At 41.1% G+C, this 22,317-nt stretch overlaps 1 long non-coding RNA gene across 2 annotated transcripts; it reads left to right on the top strand.

Annotated features, from left to right (window-relative positions):
• The first annotated feature begins 4,036 nt into the window (after positions 1 to 4,036).
• LOC125935525 (uncharacterized) lies at positions 4,037 to 21,861 on the top strand. Of its 2 annotated transcripts, XR_007461704.1 has the most exons (4): positions 4,037 to 4,087; positions 4,185 to 4,339; positions 5,072 to 5,310; positions 20,773 to 21,861. It is a non-coding gene; the product is annotated as an uncharacterized LOC125935525 (long non-coding RNA). The 2 variants fall into 2 exon arrangements; XR_007461703.1 differs by having other exon boundaries at positions 4,050 to 4,339.
• The last annotated feature ends 456 nt before the right edge of the window (positions 21,862 to 22,317 follow it).

The raw sequence follows: 22,317 nt of genomic DNA, 5'->3' as shown, positions 1-22,317 counted from the left end.
CCAATTCTCTGAGTCCTAATGGCCACACTGGCAAAATGGACAGAGAGATAAGATGGTTTGAGTATTAGACATAATGAATGTGAACTACTTGGCTCAATGCCTATACTTTCTTGGATACAAGAAATTGGAGAGAGTGTTAATAGTGAAGTAGCAGGCGTCCCACATTTAACTGCACTCTACTAGATAGGTACAGGGCACGCAGCATTCTTTCCTATAAATAATTCCAGTCCATCTCTCATTAGAGTAAGAAGGCTTAAACAGTGGAGAATTGGTTCCCCAGGAGCACATCTGTTATAAGAACATTTGTTCATTCACTTGACAGATATTAATCAGGTATTCTCTCCTGGGCTGGGAGCCAGGGTTCCAGCAGGGATCAGGGAGGATGTGCACATGGTTCTTTGGAACTCACAGTCTTGCCAGGGAGATGGAAATTCTCATGAGTGTGCTCTAGTTTGATACGGAAAGTTGCCTTCAAGGACCCCAGGGCTCTGTGATCGATGAGCCCATCCCTGACAGGCACAGAAACCATGATGCTGAAGAAGGTGATGATGTTGACAAGGATCTGTATCTTTTATTTGAAAATGTAGGAGCATTCCCCGTTATCATTCCTTTTATGGAGTGGTAAGGTTCCTTTCCTTAATTATTATGAGAGTATTTTAACCAGAAATGAGTTTTACAGACATGGTCCACCGTGAACATGAAACTTCAGAGTGTTGGGCGGGTGCCGCCTGATGACTTTGCTGACGAGCTGTCATTTCTCATGGGTTGATTCGAGAACAGTGCTCCGACACTGGTTTTCATCAGAGTTTGCATTGCTGCATTTTCTCCCAGGGTTTTTACTCTTCCCATATACATCCATTTTGAACACTCATTTGTTTCTTGCCTTTTTAAAAAACCAACACTATGGCATATATTTCAAGCACTGATGCTTATCACATTTTTTCAAAGGCATCTTTTAATTTATGGCATGTTGTTCAACTATTCCCTTTACTTCTAGACATTATATCCCTTCTCTCATTAATTACTTTATAGGAAACTACATTATTACACTGCAAATCTTCCTATATAAAGTTTTATCATGTCATTAATTACTCCCTAGATTTGATATCTACAAGGTAGATAAAGAGCTCTACGGCTTTTAAGCTTCTTAAATTTTATTGCCAAATGTCTTTCCAGAAAAGTAGTACCAATGTGTACTGTTTTTATACTGGTATTTCCCACTACTAGGTCTGAGTCCATGATTCAACAGACCTTCACTTATTCTGAATACACACGCACATTGACACACACAGATTTAAATTCTATCAAAATTATGGGAAGCACACAGTGTCTGATGTACCTCTCATTTTATGATGTCAGCAGCCTTTGCCTAAATGCTGTTTTTAATTGGGGGTTACCAATGGCAATATCCTATATTTATCTTTTCATTTTTGTCCGTGGTGAGATCACTCTGAAAGAGAGGATGTATCCCCATCCAAAACTGGGGTGGATGTCAAGACTGATAAATACCATACACAGAGAAGGAATGAAAAGTTTTATTACTTACATAATGGGGCTGTAGCCAGACTACAGCATTGCCGGCTTCCTAAGCTGGCCCCAAAAATGACTCGAGGGAGCAGGGAAAGGAGACTGCATATGGTTGTTACTGTGATTAGAACATAGGGTAGGGTGAAGGTTTCTGGGCACAGTGGAGCTGGCATGGTTTAAACCATCTCTAGGTACCAAAGGAGACAGCCATTGGCCGTCCTGGCTCACCCAGATGTGGCGAAAAGAGGGAGAAAGAGGCTAAAATGTTGTCAGCGAAGATCAGAACATGAAGGGAGGGAGACAGTTTAGGAGTTTCTTCATTGGAATATTTGATAAAGAGACACTTGTCCTTTTTTACTCTTTTGATTACTCTTGGTACAGTTCATGAAGGTCGTAAAATGCTTGGCCCTTTCCATTTATGTACTGGTTTTCAAGATAATGAAAGTGGTTTGCTGTCATTTTCTGAAGGTGAATAACGTTTTAATTCCATAAACTCAGAAAATAAACATATTTGGTCGGTTTCAACCCATTATAATCATTTTCATTACCGAAACACAATTTTGTCCCACCTTTAAGTAGTGGCAGACTAGTTAAGTCATCTCTAGAGTCTTTCTATCATGACCCAAGTAGGATCTGGTAGCCTCCTGGCCATCCTCTCTGGAATAAGCTATTTCTTTAAGAAAATCAGGTTTCTTTGGGTTACAAATTTTATTTCAAGACCATGATTACTATGATGTTGGTAATTATCTCAAGGCATCTTAAGTAGTACACAGAGCTAAGTAATACACACACACACTGATGCACGCAAACGTATGCGCGCGTGCACATACAAACACACACACACACACGCACACACACACACACACACACACACGGGACCTCATGAGTTCGTTTTGCGCTTACAATTCAAATTTAAACCTAAAGAACATTTACTAAACCTTTTATCTATTATATATGCACCTCCTTTATTTCACACTGAGAAGCCTGGCTCTCAAGGACAGCAGAGGTGACAGAATAAAAATGTTCTATCATAACTCATTTGTGTTTTCATGTATTGTACATGTGACAGACAGTGTCATAGGAATAACACTGATACTAACAGTATCAATATGTACAATAGTACAATCAATAGTACAATATGATCGGTGGAAACGTTAAAATTATTTTGGCACATGCTCTAGCCATGCCCGCCCGCTACATTTACTGGAGTTCTACCGGATGTAAATGGTCACAGTATGGAGTAATTATGAACTTAGCTCTCAATGAGTTTTAGTTTTACAAGTACCTATATATCTAATAATGCTCATGGGTCCTCCTACATCTATGTCACTCTAATCATTTGGTAAAAAAAAAAAAAAAATCTCTAAGCACCACAGATTTTTACATTATCTTGAGTCCTTTCCTGAGCGTTATCACCTCATTTCTGAGTTCTTTCTAATTCCGATTTGCCCTATCCTTTAATGTCTTACATCATTTTCTTAATCTTTCAGTTTGTTTTGAAATAGTAGGTCATAGTTTTAATCTATTTTGAGAGCAAATCTTTCTGGCATGCTTTCACTGTCTGCAGGGATGCTATTCTGCTCCTTATTTTGCTTTTTCTTACAATAACTTGGTATGGATTTGACTTTCATACTTGCCTATTGCTGATTTTTGTGCTGAAATTGGTTCCTTGAACTTTTAGAATGAGGCGTGGTTCAGGATAGCTTTTATAACTTCTCAAAGGTCCCTCTCCTGTTGTTTTACAATGTTCCAAAGTAGGGCAACCCGCTTCCTCTGATTTCCTGGCTATTCCCATCCCCCCTTTTGCCCTTCTTTGTCCCTTTGTCTCTGTTCTGTTTGGTTTGCTTCTCTGAGCAGTTATTCCTCTAGGTGGGACTGCGTCCTGGCAGGAGCTCTGGCTCATTGGTGTGGAGAATTCACAGGGGCCAGACTACTGAGCATCCCTCAGACCTTTCTCTTGTGGACTCCTTACACTTATCTGGTATTACAGAGAAAAAGCCCCTCCCCACTTCTGCTGCCATTTTCAAATTAGCCTGCTGTGCCTTCCATTAAATACCTATTGACTACGTTGGAGATCTCCCAGTGTCAGCTCTGTCAGATGATGCCCTACCGTTTCATTCTTCCTCCACAAAAAAATATGCTAGTACCATGGAAATCTTGTGGCCACTGGTCTGTCCCTATCTGCTTGTATTTAATGCCTCTTAGTCATTAATTTGGCTCTGAGAAACCCAAGGCTTAGAAGTTTCGAAGAAACCAATGTGCCACCTTCTACCATACCTACTTATATCTACAGACCTACAGATCTCTGAAGCTGTACGTGTCTATAAAAAATGGCAGAATCTTACAAAGACAGTCTAAAATTAAAACGGCCAATATGGAGAACATTCCCATTAGACAAGATCATTCATTTAAGGAATGAAGTTGAAAGCCAGGGCTACTAACTCAAATAAACAGGGGAGAGTACCTATTGTAATTGGAATTTAGAAGCCTCTGATAGGCCTCAAGATTCCAAAAGTCTAAGGAGAATTAAAGATACAAGAGAAAACTAAGACATGACTATGTAAGACTAATGTGACTCCCACTGCTCCCCTCCATCCTCCCTTACCTGACTACTCAGTCTACTAATCCTCTCTCTGAATTTTGTTTCCCCTCTGAAGAGACTCGAAGACCAACAACAAAAGTGCACCAAGTGAGGAGCCCCCATACCATCTGGGCTGGTCCCATACTTCAGGAGATCCTGAGGAATGCTCCAGTAAACTGCTAGACGTTATTTCCTTAAAGCTTCAAGAGGAAACTAAAATTAAAATTAATGGTAAACCTTGCCAAATTCTCGTAGATACCAGGGCTATACTCCCTACTTTCAACCTCACTCACTCTGGAGACAGCAGATGGGATCCTGGGGAAACTGGCAGAAGCCAGCAAAGGATGAGAATTCACACCAGAGTCAGCTATTCTGGATCTCTGTACTGTCCAGTAGAGAGAAGGAGGTAAAATCTCAGGTTGTCCCTTCCTTTCCAAATCCAGACTCATAAATTTGGTTTGGGGGCACTTGCTGGTTGCTGATCCTTTGTCTCCTAGGGAAAACTATGTCCTTGTTTCTCTTGTTTTGTGTCCCAACAACCTGGCTTGGCTTTATGCCTGCCTGCCACACGCAGGCTGCCAGTTCGAGTGTATACAGAAGCTCAGTCGCGGTTTGGGAGTTGGGAGCTGCAAAATATGCCTGGACAGAAATGTGAGTTGTATTCCATCTGCAGCAAGGGTCCCACTAACTGTTCCTAGCTCTCAGATAAAATGTCTAAGTCTTTCTTTCTTTGGGATATTTTGGGAGTGGCACTGGATCTTCAAGGATAGTACCCCTTGCACCCTCTTTGGAGATACCTCTTGTGTCCAAGTGTTTGTTCAATACAGCCAAGAATATTTGCTGTTTGTCCCGGATGAAATATGACAAGATATTTGAAAGGATTTTTTTAAAGTAGCTCTATGGCCAAAAATTGGCCAAATTGGAAGCAGATATTCAGAGCCTAACAGGAACTTTTTTTTTTAGGCCTTCTTCCCTGAGCTAAACGAAACCATGTACCCAGGGGGAAAGAAAAACATTCCAAAGACAAACAGCTCTAAATCTAGAACACAGGAACTACCAACCAAATGATCTCTCTAAGACAGAAAAGGAACAACAGGAATGACTGACTTGGAGAATGTGAACTGGACATCATGACCTGTGAACAGCACACAGATATTCAGCAAAAATTGTGAGAACTCCCGAGCAGTAGCTGGGAGGAGCTGGTAAGCTATTGCCTTAAGTCTTTTTTTTTTTTTAACCACATCTCTTAGGCTAAGAGTCTAACCAGAAAGGGAGAATTGTTAAAAACAAGACAACAGACGTCAAGTGGAGTTGCTTATGCTAAGCCCCATATCACCAAAGCGAGACTTGACTTAATTACAGTTTGACTCTCCTGGAAATGGAATTATTCAGGAATCCCTTAATAGATGCCTGCCTTCCCCTAAAGGAAAGTTGGTAACCTTACAGTAACCAACCTACTTTTGTGCCTAGTATAACTTCTTGTTCCTGTTCTCTTCTGCCTATAAAAGTTTTTCATTTTGTACAGTTCTTTGGAGATCCCTTCTCTCTATTACGTTGGATGCTCCCTGATTCGTGGATCATTGAATAGAGCCAATAAAATACACAAAATTTACTGAGGTGAATTTTGTTTTTTAACAGTAAACAGGTGAGGGCCTTTTAAACATAGAAGCAATGGTGGAAACAGTCACAAAGGAAATGATGATAGAGCCACCCATGTGAAATGTAACATCCCTCTTAGATATTCAGTTATCATACTGCCAGAGCATTCAGCAATGACTAACATAGATAGTAGAACTTCTGATACTCAGAGGAAGGTGACTTATAGATGTCTTCTGTCAGCTATAGTCTTAAAACTGTCTTGGATTCAGCCTTGAACTGGCCAAAATTGACCTCTTGGTTTACAATAAAGGTTAAAACCAAAGGATTTGAATCCTGTGACTCAGACTGACAGAGATGCCCTTGTTTGGCAAGATACTGACTCAAGAACTATAGAATGAAAAAATAATTTTCTCCAGGTAGTTAAATATGTCCCCACTTATTTCAACCCTGAGAATCCAGGATCGGTTGGGTATTGTAAGAGAGTGTAATATAGCACATAGCCTTGATCTAGAGTGTATGCATGATGGGTGGGCAATAAAGACAAGTGATGGTCACTCTTATTTTGTTTAGCCTCTTGATTGGTCTGGGCAACAGTGAATTAGAGGAATCCAAATTTAACACAGGTGGTCTCAACGTACAGAAAACTACACATGAAAACAAACTTGTGCAACAGGTGAATCTGGGAGGTGATCACCCAAGGTTATTTCTCTTCTATCAATTCGTTTAATGTCAACTTCCTGCAGTGCTTTTAAGTTTCTCTGCATGAAGCAGTAAGGAAAATACGAAGTTAACATGGTTGGGTCACTGCCAGTAGAAGATCCTAAGAAGGAGATGAAGCTTCTCAATATTTGTGAATAAATTTGTGAATAATGTTTAGAAATACATCTACTGGATAAATGTTGATGCAGTTGCATAAAATATCAAGGCATGAAATGTCTGAGTGTTTGTGAATGGAACACTGAGGCTCTGGGCAGGGACCAGAGTGAGGCATTTGGAGAACAAAAATTTAAGGAGGCTGTCAGGGTTGACCCTGAACTTAAGTGACCCCCAAGAGTGAGTGCCTCCTTAAATTTTGGCCTTAGGCACGTTACTCACCTTAACCTTGTGCTGGTCTTGCCTTGCTGAGGGTGATCGTTCAGCCACAGAAGCAAAGGGAAGCTCTGGTCTCTGTGTGCCCTTAGACCTTTGCCCATACAAATTGACATTGCATAGCCCTTACAGATCAAGACTGAGAAAGCCACTTACATGTTAGCCTAAGGGGAAATTTCACTGGCCCAGACAGAGTTAACAAGTGTGGGTTCTATCCCACACTGGTCCCTGTCCCTGAAGAGTATCTTTTCTACGTTCAGCCCCATATCACGTGCAAAGAGCTCTTAACGGAAATTTAAACAGAAAAAACGAGGGAAGATGGTGGCATAGGAGGACGCTGGGCTCACCGCGCGTCCTGCTGATCACTTAGATTCCACCTACACCTGCCTAAATAACCCAGAAAACCACCAGAGGATTAGCAGAAAGGAGTCTCCGGAGCCAAGCGCAGACGAGAGGCCCACGGAAGAGGGTAGGAAGGGGGGCGAGGCGGTGCGCGCTCCACGGACTGGCGGGAGGGAGCCGGGGCGGAGGGGCGGCTCGCCGGCCAAGCAGAGCCCCCGAGTCTGGATGGCAAAAGCGGAGGGGCCGGACGGAGTGTGTTCCGACAGCAAGCGCGACTTAGTATCTGGGAGGTCATAAGTTAACAGCTCTGCTCAGAAAGCGGGAAAGCTAGAGGACAAAGGGAGGGAGAGCTGCTGAGCCCCCGGATGACAGAGCTCAGCTTGGTGGGGAACAAAGGCGCTCTCCAGCACCATCTCCCTCGCCCATCCCCCAGCCAAAATCCCAAAGGGACCCAGGTCCTGCCAGGGAACTTGCTCGCTCAGCGCAAACACCCAACTCTGTGCTCCTGCAGAGCCAAACCTCCGGCAGCGGATCTGACTCCCTCCCACTGCCACAGGGCCCCTCCTGAAGTGGATCACCTAAGGAGAAGCGAGCTAAGCCTGCCCCTCCTGCCCCCGTGCACCTTGCCTACCCACCCCAGCTAATATGCCAGATCCCCAGCACCACAAGCCTGGCAGTGTGCAAGTAGCCCAGACGGGCCACGCCACCCCACAGTGAATCCCGCCCCTAGGAGAGGTGAAGAGAAGGCACACACCAGTCTGACTGTGGCCCCAGCGGTGGGCTGGGGGCAGACATCAGGTCGGACTGCGGCCCCGCCCACCAACTCCAGTTATACACCACAGCACAGGGGAAGTGCCCTGCAGGTCCGCACCACTCCAGGGACTATCCAAAATGACCAAACGGAAGAATTCCCCTCAGAAGAACCTCCAGGAAATAACAACAGCTAATGAACTGAACAAAAAAGATTTAAATAATATAACAGAAAGTGAATTTAGAATAATAGTCATAAAATTAATCGCTGGGCTTGAAAACAGTATAGAGGACAGCAGAGAATCCCTTGCCACAGAGATCAAGGGACTAAGGAACAGTCACGAGGAGCTGAAAAACGCTTTAAACGAAATGCAAAACAAAATGGAAACCACGATGGCTCGGCTTGAAGAGGCAGAGAAGAGAATAGGTGAACTAGAAGATAAAGTTATGGAAAAAGAGGAAGCTGAGAAAAAGAGAGAGAAAAAAATCCAGGAGTATGAGGGGAAAATTAGAGAACTAAGTGATACACTAAAAAGAAATAATATACGCATAATTGGTATCCCAGAGGAGGAAGAGAGTGGGAAAGGTGCTGAAGGGGTACTTGAAGAAATTATAGCTGAGAACTTCCCTGAACTGGGGAAGGAAAAAGGCATTGAAATCCAAGAGGCACAGAGAACTCCCTTCAGACGTAACTTGAATCGATCTTCTGCACGACATATCATAGTGAAACTGGCAAAATACAAGGATAAAGAGAAAATTCTGAAAGCAAGGGATAAACGTGCCCTCACATATAAAGGGAGACCTATAAGACTCGTGACTGATCTCTCTTTTGAAACTTGGCAGGCCAGAAAGGCTTGGCACGATATCTTCAGTGTGCTAAACAGAAAAAATATGCAGCCGAGAATCCTTTATCCAGCAAGTCTGTCATTTAGAATAGAAGGAGAGATAAAGGTCTTCCCAAACAAACAAAAACTGAAGGAATTTGTCACCACTAAACCAGCCCTACAAGAGATCCTAAGGGGGATCCTGTGAGACAAAGTACCAGAGACATCACTACAAGCATAAAACATACAGACATCACAATGACTCTAAACCCATATCTTTCTATAATAACACTGAATGTAAATGGATTAAATGCGCCAACCAAAAGACATAGGGTATCAGAATGGATAAAAAAACAAGACCCATCTATTTGCTGTCTACAAGAGACTCATTTTAGACCTGAGGACACCTTTAGATTGAGAGTGAGGGGATGGAGAACTATTTATCATGCTACTGGAAGCCAAAAGAAAGCTGGAGTAGCCATACTTATATCAGACAAACTAGACTTTAAATTAAAGGCTGTAACAAGAGATGAAGAAGGGCATTATACAATAATTACAGGATCTATCCATCAGGAAGAGCTAACAATTATAAATGTCTATGCCCCCAAATATATAAAACAATTACTCACAAACATAAGCAACCTTATTGATAAGAATGTGGTCATTGCAGGGGACTTTAACACTCCACTTACAGAAATGGATAGATCATCTAGACACACGGTCAATAAAGAAACAAGGGCCCTGAATGATACATTGGATCAGATGGACTTGACAGATATATTTAGAACTCTGCATCCCAAAGCAACAGAATATACTTTCTTCTCGAGTGCACATGGAACATTCTCCAAGATAGATCACATACTGAGTCACAAAACAGCCCTTCATAAGTTTACAAGAATTGAAGTTATACCATGCATACTTTCAGACCACAATGCTATGAAGCTTGAAATCAATCACAGGAAAAAGTCTGGAAAACCTCCAAAAGCGTGGAGGTTAAAGAACACCCTACTAAAGAATGAGTGGGTCAAGCAGGCAATTAGAGAAGAAATTAAAAAATATATGGAAACAAACGAAAATGAAAATACAACAATCCAAACGCTTTGGGATGCAGCGAAGGCAGTCCTGAGAGGAAAATACATTGCAATCCAGGCCTATCTCAAGAAACAAGAAAAATCCCAAATACAGAATCTAACAGCACACCTAAAGGAAATAGAAGCAGAACAGCAAAGGCAGCCTAAACCCAGCAGAAGAAGAGAAATAATAAAGGTCAGAGCAGAAATAAACAATATAGAATCTAAAAAAACTGTAGAGCAGACCAACAAAACCAAGAGTTGGTTTTTTGAAAAAATAAACAAAATTGACAAACCTCTAGCCAGGCATCTCAAAAAGAAAAGGGAGATGACCCAAATAGATAAAATCATGAATGAAAATGGAATGATTACAACCAATCCCTCAGAGATACAAAAAATTATCAGGGAATACTATGAAAAATTATATGCCAACAAATTGGACAACCTGGAAGAAATGGACAAATTCCTAAACACCCACACTCTTCCAAAACTCAATCAGGAGGAAATAGAAAGCTTGAACAGACCCATAACCAGCGAAGAAATTGAATCGGTTATCAAAAATCTCCCAACAAATAAGAGTCCAGGACCAGATGGCTTCCCAGGGGAGTTCTACCAGACGTTTAAAGCAGAGATAATACCTATCCTTCTCAAGCTATTCCAAGAAATAGAAAGGGAAGGAAAACTTCCAGACTCATTCTATGAAGCCAGTATCACTTTGGTTCCTAAACCAGACAGAGACCCAGTAAAAAAAAGAGAACTACAGGCCAATATCCGTGATGAATATGGATGCAAAAATTCTCAATAAGATACTAGCAAATCGAATTCAATGGCATATAAAAAGAATTATTCACCATGATCAAGTGGGATTCATTCCTGGGCTGCAGGGCTGGTTCAACATTCACAAATCAATCAACGTGATACATCACATTAATAAAAAAAAAGAGAAGAACCATATGATCCTGTCAATCGATGCAGAAAAGGCCTTTGACAAAATCCAGCACCCTTTCTTAATAAAAACCCTTGAGAAAGTCGGGATAGAAGGAACATACTTAAAGATCATAAAAGCCATTTATGAAAAGCCCACAGCTAACATCATCCTCAACGGGGAAAAACTGAGAGCTTTTTCCCTGAGATCAGGAGCACAACAGGGATGCCCACTCTCACCGCTGTTGTTTAATATAGTGTTGGAAGTTCTAGCATCAGCAATCAGACAACAAAAGGAAATCAAAGCATCAAAATTGGCAAAGATGAAGTCAAGCTTTCGCTTTTTGCAGATGACATGATATTATACATGGAAAATCCGATAGACTCCACCAAAAGTCTGCTAGAACTGATACATGAATTCAGCAAAGTCGCAGGATACAAAATCAATGTACAGAAATCCATTGCATTCTTATACACTAACAATGAAGCAACAGAAAGACAAATAAAGAAACTGATCCCATTCACAATTGCACCAAGAAGCATAAAATACCTAGGAATAAATCTAACCAAAGATGTAAAAGATCTGTATGCTGAAAACTATAGAAAGCTTACTCAGGTAATTGAAGAAGATATAAAGAAATGGAAAGACATTCCCTGCTCATGGATTGGAAGAATAAATATTGTCAAAATGTCAATACTACCCAAAGCTATCTACACATTCAATGCAATCCCAATCAAAATTGCACCAGCATTCTTCTCGAAGCTAGAACAAGCAATCCTAAAATTCATATGGAACCACAAAAGGCCCTGAATAGCCAAAGTAATTTTGAAGAAGAAGACCAAAGCAGGAGGCATCACAATCCCAGACTTTAGCCTCTACTACAAAGCTGTCATCATCAAGACAGCATGGTATTGGCACAAAAACAGACACATAGACCAATGGAATAGAATAGAAACCCCAGAACTAGACCCACAAACATATGGCCAACTAATCTTTGACAAAGCAGGAAAGAACATCCAATGGAAAAAAGACAGTCTCTTTAACAAATGGTGCTGGGAGAACTGGACAGCAACATGCAGAAGGTTGAAACTAGACCACTTTCTCACACCGTTCACAAAAATAAACTCAAAATGGATCAAGGACCTGAATGTGAGACAGGAAACCATCAAAACCCTAGAGGAGAAAGCAGGAAAGGACCTCTCTGACCTCAGCCGTAGCAATCTCTTACTCGACACATCCCCAAAGGCAAGGGAATTTAAAGCAAAAATGAATTACTGGGACCTTATGAAGATAAAAAGCTTCTGCACAGCAAAGGAAACAACCAACAAAACTAAAAGGCAACCAACGGAATGGGAAAAGATATTTGCAAATGACATATCGGACAAAGGGCTAGTATCCAAAATCTATAAAGAGCTCACCAAACTCCACACCCAAAAAACAAATAACCCAGTGAAGAAATGGGCAGAAAACATGAATAGACACTTCTCTAAAGAAGACATCCGGATGGCCAACAGGCACATGAAAAGATGTTCAACGTCGCTCCTTATCAGGGAAATACAAATCAAAACCACACTCAGATATCACCTCACGCCAGTCAGAGTGGCTAAAATGAACAAATCAGGAGACTATAGATGCTGGAGAGGATGTGGAGAAACGGGAACCCTCTTGCACTGTTGGTGGGAATGCAAATTGGTGCAGCCGCTCTGGAAAGCAGTGTGGAGGTTCCTCAGAAAATTAAAAATAGACCTACCCTATGACCCAGCAATAGCACTGCTAGGAATTTACCCAAGGGATACAGGAGTACTGATGCATAGGAGCACTTGTACCCCAATGTTTATAGCAGCACTTTCAACAATACCCAAAGTATGGAAAGAGCCTAAATGTCCATCAACTGATGAATGGATAAAGAAATTGTGGTTTATATACACAATGGAATACTACGTGGCAATGAGAAAGAATGAAATATGGCCTTTTGTAGCAACGTGGACGGAACGGGAGAGTGTGATGCTAAGTGAAATAAGCCATACAGAGAAAGACAGATACCATATGGTTTCACTCTTATGTGGATCCTGAGAAACTTAACAGAAGACCATGGGGGAGGGGAAGGAAAAAAAAAAAGAGGTTAGAGTGGGAGAGAGCCAAAGCATAAGAGGCTGTTAAAAACTGAGAACAAACTGAGGGTTGATGGGGGGTAGGAGGGAGGGTAGGGTGGGTGATGGGTATTGAGGAGGGCACCTTTTGGGATGAGCACTGGGTGTTGTATGGAAACCAATTTGACAATAAATTTCATATATTGGAAAAAAAAAAAAAACAGAAAAAACGACAGACAGGAAAATATAATCCCGTTAAGGAATCTGCCTTGCTTTGTAAGACCTGAAACCGACTAGGCGAGAGACATTTTGCATCCCGTTCCATCAAAAGGTAACTCCCACCTTTTAGGCCTTCTTAGTCTGCAAAAACAAACAACTATCCAGCATGGGGGTGGAATCTGTAAGTGTGAGCCATACTCCACAGGTTTCTCTGCTGTTCTGGAGGAATGACACTGACTTTCTGAGAGAAGATACTTTTGCATAATTCCCTTCCTATTTCCTCCCTCAAAACACTTGTGGGCAAACAGGGCTCACGTAGGGGGTGCTTTCTTTTGCTCCATTTTCCATTGACGGGGCGTCTTTCACATTGTCTGGGGTCCCTTGCCATCTGTGGGGAGGCAGGCAGACGCAGGGCAAGCTGGCTGCCTGGCAGCCTTCACATGGGGGTGGAAGAGCACCTCCCACCCTTTCCAACAATGGTTCTGTGAGAAACGCTTTAGGGAACAGGAGAGGGATTCACTGAGCGGAGGATATGGAGCAAAAGTCCAGGTTGGCTCTGCCTCTGAGCTGAGAACGGAAACACTGTTGTCAGGAATTGATTTCTGTCACTTGCATCCTCCATTCACCCTGGACCACCTTTATCGTCACCCACCTTGTTCTTTCCCCATTATGCTGAGAAGAGAAATGTTATTTCTCTGCTTCCACACTTTATTCTTTAACGAATGATTATCTCCTTATTCTGCCCACTCACTACCTCTCTCCTCATTATTCTCAGCAGGTTCATCAAACATCAAAACCTGGCTCAATCTACCCCGAGAACACATTCTTTTCCTGGAGAGCATGGTTTCACTTGAACTGGTCTGCTTCTGCAGCAAACTTTGGGACACATTTCTTGTTTAAAACCACAGCCCTAAATTTAGCTCCAAGGCCAGGATCTGTCTCATCTCCCCAAGAAGGTCTTACTAATACGAATACTATAGTAATGATAATTTCCTGTGTATGCACATCAAGCCCAATACCTTGGGATTGTTTGTTATGAGCTGGCCCCTCCCTCTCTCCAGCCTGCATCTCCTGGTGTCCTTTCCTATAGCTAAGTGCTCCCAAACATACTTTCCCGCTTGAGGCTCTTCCTGATGCTATAATTCCTGCTCCTGTACCCCCCCCCCCACCTGGAGTCTCTTAGCTCCAGGTCTATCTTTCCTGTGGTTGCACTGGACAATGAAAATTTGAATCATTCTCATAGTCCTGGTCAAGTTGTGCCCTCCTTCATAAATACTTCCCTAAACTCCCACTAGTCCCTGTATTCATAGAGTTCTAACTTTTGGCCCAAGGCCCTTTCCAAATTAATCTCAAAAAGAGCACAATGTATAATTTTGAAAGAACAGGATCAGACAAGGAGCCCCAGTGAAATACATTTCAGGGATATGCATTTGGAAACTGGAGGCTTTCACACAAGATGTGATAATGTGGCCATTAGTCTGCAGGTGGTATGTAAAGATACAGAAGTCAACAGACCAAGCTCATCTCAGTCTGTTGTAGAGAAAAGGTAAGGATTGATTTAAACTCAACAAATGCTTGTTGAGCACCCTCCCCTGGGCTCTCTAGTAAGCACTGGGGGTGCCAGGCGGATGACTTCACTAGAAGGCTGATAAATGGGCTAAGCACTTTGAGTTTGTTTCCGTCCCTTGTGATGAGTTAATGCAGTGATTCTCAAACCTGGCTAGGCAGCAAAATCACCTAGGGAACATGATTTATGTATTTGTTTATTTATGCATTAGTTCTGGATCTCATTTTGTGGGAATAAATAATACATTCACAGGATATAGAGCCAAACGAGTGAAAAAGGCACACGGTGCAAAGTATCTCTTGCACCACTATTCCATTTGCGTAATTTCCCTAGATACCTTGCCACTTTATCTGGTATCATTGGAGAAGAGCTTAACTCCACTTATCTCTCTACCCATAGTAGAGTTTAAAAGGGTGGAAAGGTGATTGGAAATTTGGGTGGGGTGGGGGGGCATCTGAGCAGGCTGCCCAAGTCAAGCACAAATTAGGAAACCAGTCTGCAGAGAAAGAGGTTAGGCCTATGCTTATAGGATCTAGGCAAGACCAGGAAATGACCTCCTAAAGGTGTGTGAAGCCAGGAGACCCTGCCGCTGGTCATCTTAAACAGCCAGTTCCCCATGAGATCTTCAAGATCTGTGCCCACTAAGCCCCTCAGAATCTAGTGCCACACATTCGGCCTTCCTTCTTAGACATGGGGGTGTCAATGCGTCCATATTTGTCACTGTTTGACTATTGTGTGCTAGAATATGAGCATCAAGCATAATGGAAGAGCTTTGCAAGTTAGAGGCAATATTTGTTTTCTACCTTTTATGTAGTAATACATTACATGCCTCTTATGTGCACTCCTATGTGCATGAGACAACGCAGAGTCTCATTTTGTTCTCACAATGTTGCTGGGATATCATTGCACAGAGGCAGTATATAATACAGGTTAAAAGTATGGTGTATAAAGACAGGCTGCTCGATGCAAGTTTCTGCTCCTTTGCATGAAAATGTGGATCCTTGAACAAGTTACATAGATTCATGGTGCCTCAATATCCTCATCATAAAAGACAGGATAGACATAACATACTTTGTATAGTGCCTGGCACATGTTTTAAGCTCAATTCATGTTACCTATTATTAGTTTTGGAGGGAAGAATATCAACAACTCTACAGGACTAATGACATCCAGGATACCAGAAGCCACCCAAGCGATTGCTAAGCCAGGGAACAGAAGTCAGTATCAAATGCAAAGTACAACAAACAGAATTCAACAGCACATTTAAAGGATCATACGCCATAATCAAGTTCAACTTATCCCAAGGGTGCAAGGATGGTTCAAAATATGAAAGTCAATTAATGCGAAATACCACATGAACAGAATGAAGGATAAAAATTACGATCAACTCAATAAGATGCAGAAAAAGCATCTGATAAAACTCAACATCCTTCCACGATAAAAATTCTCCACAAATAAGTAGAAGAACATACATACTTCACATGTACTGCAACATAATAAAGGCAATATATAAAACGCTGACAGTTAGAGTCACACTCAATGGTAAAAAGCTAAAATCTTTTCTTCTAAAATCAGCACCACGACAAAGACGACTACTCTTGCCACTTCTATTCACCATAGTACTGGAAGCCCAAAATAGAGCAAGCAGGTAAGAAAAAGAAGTAAAAGGCATCCAAATTAGGTTGAAACAAGTAAAATTACCTCTGTATACAGCATGATCTTATGTAAAGAAAACCCTAAAGGCTCCACGAAAAAATGGCTAAAATAAGTTGAATTTAGTAAGGCTGCAGGATGCAAAACCAACATACACAAATCAGCTGCAATTCTATACACTAACAGCGAATTTCTCTGGAAAGAGAAATTAGGAAAATAATCCAATTTACACTAATACTGTGAAAATAAATAAAGAGAATCCTCACTGAAGTGTATGTGGGAAACTAGAAGGGGGAACTGGTACAGCTCAATGTCAGTTACAGGAAGAATTGTCACTTACAGACCCTAACAGAGGAATCATCAACAGGAAAGAATGATCAATTACAGGTTCCAACAAGATAAGATGTACCTTGAATCTCCTACAAGAAATCAATCATGCCTGCAACTTACTCCACAAGAAACCCACCATCACTCTGAACTCCTATGTTTCTCAAATGGACTTTCATTCAAAACAACCCCTCCCAATTTCCTCCTTCTTCTCCAAAAAATAATGTTCCTCTCCTTTGTATTAGACTTGCCTATGGTTTTGTCATAGCCTGCATGTCCTGAACTACAAGTCTCTGTTATTCCCAAATAAACCTATTTTTTGCTGCCAAAATAACTGATTTTTATTTTGAAAGTTAACAATAGAAAATACAATAAAACACCCAGGCATAAATTTTCTCTCACCAAGGAGGTACCTATGTACTGAAAACTACTAAGACATTAATGAAAGAAACTGAAGAAGATATAAATAGGTATTCCCATTATCATGGACTAAAAGAATTAACACTGTTAAAATGTCCATACTACTCAAAGCAATATAAAGATTCAGTTCAATCTCTATCAAATTCCAATGGTATTTTCACAGATATAGGAAAAAAAAACTACCTTTAGAAAAAGGCATTTGAGAGGAGAAAATGGGTGATGGGCATTGAGGACAGCACTTGTTGGGAGGAGCAATGGGTGTTGTAGGTAACATTAAAAACAAACAAACAAATAAATAAAAGAAAAGAAAATGTAAAAAAGAATAAACAAAGTCTAATACGCATACATAAAAGCACACACATGCACACACAAAAGAAAAATGCATTTGACAAACTACAACACATCCATTCATGATAAAAACCTCAACAAAATGGGTTTAGAGAGAACATAGCTCAACATAATAAAGGCCTTATATGAAAAGCCCACAGCAAACATCATCCTTAATGGGGAAAAACTAAGAGCTTTTCCCCAAAGGACAGGAACAAGACAGGGATGTACACTCTCACCACTATTATTTCACACAGTACTGGAAGTCCTAGCCTCAGCAATCAGACAACAAAAAGAAATAAAGGATATCCAAATTGGTAAGGAAGAAGTAAAACTTTCACTATTTGCAGGTGACATGATATGATATAGAGAAAACTCTAAACACTGCACCAAAAAACTCCTAGAATTGATAAACGAATTCAGTGAAGCTGCTGGATACAAAATCAAGGTACAGAAATCCACTGCATTTGTTTTTTTTTTTTTTTTTTTAATTTTTTTTAACATTTATTTATTGTTGAGAGACAGACAGAGAAAAAGCATGAGCAGGGGAGGGTCAGAGAGAGAAGGAGACACAGAATCTGAAGCAGGCTCCAGGCTCTCAGCTGTCAGCACAGAGCCTGATGCGGGGCTTGAACCCATGAACCGGGAGATCATGACCTGAGCCGAAGTCAGACATTTAACTGACCGAACCACCCAGGTGCCCCTGAGAAACAGACTCTTAACTCTCGAGAACAAAATGATAGTTACCAGAGGGGAGATGGGTTGGGGGGATGGGTACAATAGGTGATGGAGTAAGAGTAAGGTAAGAGTACAGTTACCATAATGAGTACAGCGTAATGCATAGAATTACTGAGTCACTATATTATACAACTGAAACTGATGTAACACTGTATGTTAACAGTACTGGAATTAACATAAAAAACTTAATAAGAAAACAAGATATTGGCTTATAATGAACAAAGCAAAAAAAAATTTTTTTATGGAACCACAAAAGATTCTGAATTGTCAAAGCAAAGTTGGAGGTATCACGTTTTCTAATTTCAAACTATATTATGAAGCTATATAGCAATCAAAATGGTATATTATTGGCATGAAAACAGACACATAGGTCGATGGAACAGAGATCCCAGAAAAAACCTGCACATATACAGTGAACTAATCTTGGATAGGGGTGAAAAGAACATACAATAGAGAAAGGACAGTCTCTTCAACAGGTGGTGCCAAGAAAACTGGATATCCACATGCGAAAAAAATGAAATTGGACCCCTATCTTATACCTCTCACAAAAATTAATTTTAAATGGATTAAAGATTTAAATATAAGACCTGAAATTAAAAACTCTTAGAAGAAAACATCGGGAAAAATGCTCCTTGGACTTTAATCTTGGCAGTGACTTTTTGGATATCACACCAAAGGCACATGCAACCAAAGGAAAAATGAGTGGGACTACATCAAACTAAAATTCTCATGAATGGCAAAGGAAATAATCAATAAAATGAAAAGGCTAATTATGGATTAGGAAAAAAAAATCTACAAACCATATATCTCATGATGGGCTAATATGCAAAAGATAAAACAAACCTATACAACTCAGTAGCAACATACAAATAATCTAATTAAAAATCAGCAAAAGACTGAAAAGACATATTTCCAAAGATGACATACAAATGGGGGTGCCTGAGTGGCTCAGTCACTTATGCGTCTGACTCTTGATTTTGACTCAGGTCATGATCTCACGGTTCATGGGATCGGGCCCCATGTTGGGCTCTGCACTGACAGCAGGGTACCTGCTTGGGATTCTCACTCTCTTGCCCTCTCTCTGCTCCTTCCCCACTCATGTGCTTTCTCTCTCTGTCAAAATAAATAAACATTAAAAAAAAAGACATACAAATGGCCAATAGGTACATAAAAAGGTGCTCAACATCACTAATCACCAGGGAAATGCAAATCAAAACCCCCAGGAGCTAACAGCTCATACACCTTAGGATGGCTTTTAGGAAAAAGACAAGAGATAAATCTTTGCAAGGAGGTGGAAAAAAGGGAAACCTTTTGCAATGTTGATATGAAAGTAAATTGGTTCACCCTTTCTGGAAAACAATATGGAGCTTCCTCAAAAAATTAAAAACAGAACTACCAATTCCACTTCTGGGTGTATTTCTAAAGAAAATGTAAAACAGTATCTCAAAGAGATATGTGCACTCCAATGTTCACTGCAACATTATTCACAATAGCCAAGATATGGAAAAAACCTTAAGTGTCTATAGATGGGTGAATGGATAAAGAAGACGTGGCATACATATACTCTCATACATATAGATGCCTATATATACTGATATATGTGTGTGTGTGTGTGTGTGTGTATGGTGAACAGTATTACATCATATATGTGTACATATATACATATATATATATCTATATAGATATATATGACGGAATATTTTTTAGCCATGATCGGCACTTGCAAAAAAATAGATGAGCTTTAGAGGACATTATGCTAAATGAAATAAGCCAGACAGAGAAAAACAAATATTGCATGATCTCACTTACATGTGTAAAATAAAGGAAAAGAAATGCCAAGTTCACAGAGAGTAGAGAATAGAACAATACCAGGGGTTGCAGGTTGGGGAAAATGGAGAGATTTTGGTGAATGGATACAAGCCTTCAGTTATAAAATGAGTAAGTTCTGGGAAAATAATGTACAGCATGGTAACTATGGTTAATAATAGCGTAATTTGCTAAGACAGTAGATCTTCAGTGTTTGTATTTATTTTTTGTAATTAAAAAAAAATTTTAATGTTTATTTTTATTTTTTTATTAATGTTTTTATTTATTTTTGAAGGAGAGAGAGAGAGAGAAAGAGAGAGACAGAGCATGAGCAGGGGAGGAACAGAGAGAGAGGGAGAATTCGAAGCAGGCTCCAGGCTTTAAGCTGTCAGCACAGAGCCCAATGCGGGGCTCGAACCCACAAACTGAGATCATGACCTGAGCCAAAGTCAGACGCTTAGCTGACTGAGCCACCCAGGCATCCCTATTTTTATTTTGAGAGACAGAGCACGAGTGGGGGAGGGGCAGAGAGAAAGAGACACAGAATCTGAAGCAGGCTCCAGGCTCTGAGCTGTCAGCAGCACAGAGCCCAATGTAGGGCTCAAACTAACAAACCATGAAATCTTGACTTGAGCTAAAGTTGGACACTCAACCACCCAGGTGCCCCATCTTAAGCGTTTTTAACACACACACAAAATGTAATTATGTGAGATGATGGCTATAATCATTAACCTGACTGTGGTAATCATTTCACAAAGTATATGTATATCAAATCATCATACTGCACACTTTAAATGTATTTATTTTTATTTGTCAATTATACATTTAAACTAGGGGGGCAAAAAATAATTTTTTTCAAAGTGTTGTGAGCTTTTTTGAATTATTTGCAAATAATCACTTTGTCCATTTACTCCCTAGTGCTCTGGGATTATAAAGGTTCAATGCATTGGACATACAGCATCATAGACACAGGAGGAACCTCAAGGATGTCCATCAGCCCAGGACCTTTGTCTTCCGGGAGAGAACACCTACTTCCAGGGACAGGGGATAGACTTAACCGGGTCAAACAGCAAGAATGTCACCAGCCACACCTGCCACCTCTCCAGTACGCAACCATAGCATAGCAGGATTCTGCCACAGAGAGTCATGACACGGAGGCTTTTCTTTCCAGGAAGCAACTTCATTCCTGCCGACACCGCTCCGTTGGGTTCTTAGCCAAAGAACTGAGCCCCGAACGCCACGTGGCCTAGTTTTTTAATGTATTTTTTTTACTTCTTTGTCTCCCATATACGGTAACACCCAAACATGTAGTCTGATTAAGTGGTCTCATGGTACAAGGTCGTGAGGGATGTTGTCGAGTAAGCGAAGAGCAAGGTTGCCTGGAGGTTATTTTTTTCTTTCCTTAGATAGGGGACCCTACTGCAATAGCGCCTCCATACCCAAGGGTCTCAGCACGCTATGCCACTGTGTACTTGTTAGGACTGCCATAACAAAATACCACACACTGGGTGGCTTAAACAACAGAAACGTGTTGTCTCGCAGTTCTGGAGGCTAGAAGTCCAAGATGAAGGTGTGAGCAGAGTTTATTTCCTTTTAGGCCTCTCCTTGGCTTGCAAATGGCCGTCTTCTTGCTGTGTGGTCACATGGTCTTCCCTCTGTGCACCTGCAAGCCTGCTATCTTTTCATGTATCCTAATTTTCTCTCGTGATGACACCAGTCAAATAAAATCAGCGCTCACTCTAACAGCTTCATTTTAACCTAATCACTCCTATAGAGGCCCTATGTCCAAATGCAGCCACATTCTGAGGTACTGGGGGGTTAAGCCTTCAACAAAGGAATTTCAGGGGTACACAATTCAGCCCGTAACAACTCCCTATGTCAGGGATGCTTATCCTGTTCCCTTAACTAAATCCTAATCATCTTCTGCATCCCAACTTAAACACCCCTTCCTTAAAAGAGCCTATCCTAACGGCCTCTCACTTCCTAGAGACAAGTTCAGGCCCCTTTCGAGGCACCCTTCAACTTGTACTTCTCATGACTGTTAGCAAATAAATCACAGGGTAAGGAGCCGATTGGCTTTTGTCCCCCTCCGTGAGACTTTCATCCTCCACAGGGCAGGGAAATGGACGCTCTTGCTCATTCCTGCATCCTCAGGGACTAGCCAGAGCCTGGCCCAGGCAGCAAATGTTTACTGAATCAACACGTAAATGAATAATGCTTTCAGGAAGCAATGAAAGCCACAGAATCCTCTGTGGAGTTATTGGTTGCAAACTATTTTTACGTTTTCTCAGTTTGTTTATGATGCCTGATACAAACGCTCCTCATGTCCCAAAGCCCACTTCCAACCAGCCTCGCTCCTTCTCCTTACCCAAAAGCACAACTGACTCCTTCTTCCTCATCAATTCTGCAGCCCATTATTTATGCAGTTGGTTTCATGCCTTTAAGTTTATTTATTTCGAGAGA

The sequence above is a fragment of the Panthera uncia genome (assembly GCF_023721935.1).
Source record: "Panthera uncia isolate 11264 chromosome A1 unlocalized genomic scaffold, Puncia_PCG_1.0 HiC_scaffold_17, whole genome shotgun sequence".
Lineage (NCBI taxonomy): Eukaryota > Metazoa > Chordata > Mammalia > Carnivora > Felidae > Panthera > Panthera uncia.
The sequence above is the reverse complement of the archived record's forward strand: the minus strand, read 5'-3'. Positions and strand labels throughout refer to the sequence as shown.